Genomic DNA, 1413 nt, shown 5'->3' on the forward strand with positions numbered 1-1413 from the left:
GCCATATGTGTGTGTTAATGGAGGTCAAAAAAGCACAAAGGATCTACTAGAGATGGAGTTACACGTCAGTTGTGAACTGTACATGTGCTGGGAACACAGTTCAGGTCATTTAGAAGACCAGAAAGTGCTCTTGAGTCATCTCTCCAGCCCCTTCCTGCTTCTTCTTCTTTTTTTGTTTCTGTTTTTATGGTAAAAAAAAATGTGTATTTCGAGTTAGCCAACTGGACTCAGTTTAGATGATCCCAAATTTGTCGGCAACATCCTGAGCATCATAATCAGCAGGCAGCTGTAGATCATTTGTCTTCTTTGGCCCATCAGACCTTATAAGTGTATTACTGAGTTTGGCCACATCAATGTCCTAGAGGTTCTTTACGGCCTGATTGATCTGGTGCTCAATGACCTTGACAGCCACACTGAACATAAGTGTGTTCTTGTCCTCTGTCTTCTTCATGGCTGACTCCGTGGTCAGGGGGAACTTGATGACGCCATAGTGGTCAAGCTTATTTCTCTTGGGTATGCTCGTTCGAGAGTATTTGGGCTGCCTCTGGAGCTGCAGGGTCTTGGGTCACTGGAAGCTGGGTAATATATGGATCTTCCTCTTTTTGAGGCTGTGGATGCCATTTAGCACTACTTTTTTAACTTTCAAGGCCTTTGCTTTGCCTTTGGGAGAGGCAGGAGCTTCCTTCTTTGCATGTGGCACCATCTTGGTGGAAAGCCTTGCTTCCTTTTCATTCCCACTTAAGTTATACCAGAATTGATGACTTTCAGGATCTGCCTGCATCCTTTCTGGCTTCTCTGCTCCTTGCTCAAAGCATCCTGTACCTAGCAGTGCAAATACTTTCTTCAACTCTTATCTGGATGAGAACACTCCCATTCTACAAAGCTCTGAATAACTCTAGTGACCTATTGAATAAAATTAAAACTACTACTAATATACTCTAAAGTCATTAGCTTATAAGCCTCTCTACTTGGTGGTCCCCTGCCTGCCCCACTTCACTCAGACATCTTTGTCCAGATGCATAAACTCATTTACACTCTCTGTTCATAATATACATTAATGCCTAGCAACTATCTTGAGGGCTGTAAGTCCCCCACCCCTCCTGCTCAGAATGCCCCCCATCTTCATTTAACTAGGAAAATAATTGGCTTCAATTTGTTCAACCAATCATGTTTCAAATTTCCTTACTATGGAACAGTTGCTCTTAGGCAGCTATTAAAGCACTACCAGCTATTGTTCCACCCTTAACCCTCTTCCTTTCTGCTATGTACCTTGTGGAACACATCTGCTGTGGGATGGTCTGTATGTCAAATTACTCTGATTGGTCAATAAATAAAACACTGATTGGCCAGTGGCTAGGCAGGAAGTATAGGTGGGACTAATAGAGAGGAGAAAAGAAAGAACAGGAAGGCAGG

The 1413-nt window shown here is 43.1% G+C and overlaps 1 pseudogene; it reads right to left on the reverse strand.

Annotated features, from left to right (window-relative positions):
* Positions 1–232: 232 nt before the first annotated feature.
* On the reverse strand, positions 233–703 carry LOC102922950 (large ribosomal subunit protein uL23 pseudogene; annotated as a pseudogene).
* Positions 704–1413: the final 710 nt, after the last annotated feature.

Source organism: Peromyscus maniculatus, chromosome X (assembly GCF_049852395.1).
Source record: "Peromyscus maniculatus bairdii isolate BWxNUB_F1_BW_parent chromosome X, HU_Pman_BW_mat_3.1, whole genome shotgun sequence".
In the NCBI taxonomy this organism is placed as follows: Eukaryota; Metazoa; Chordata; class Mammalia; order Rodentia; family Cricetidae; genus Peromyscus; species Peromyscus maniculatus.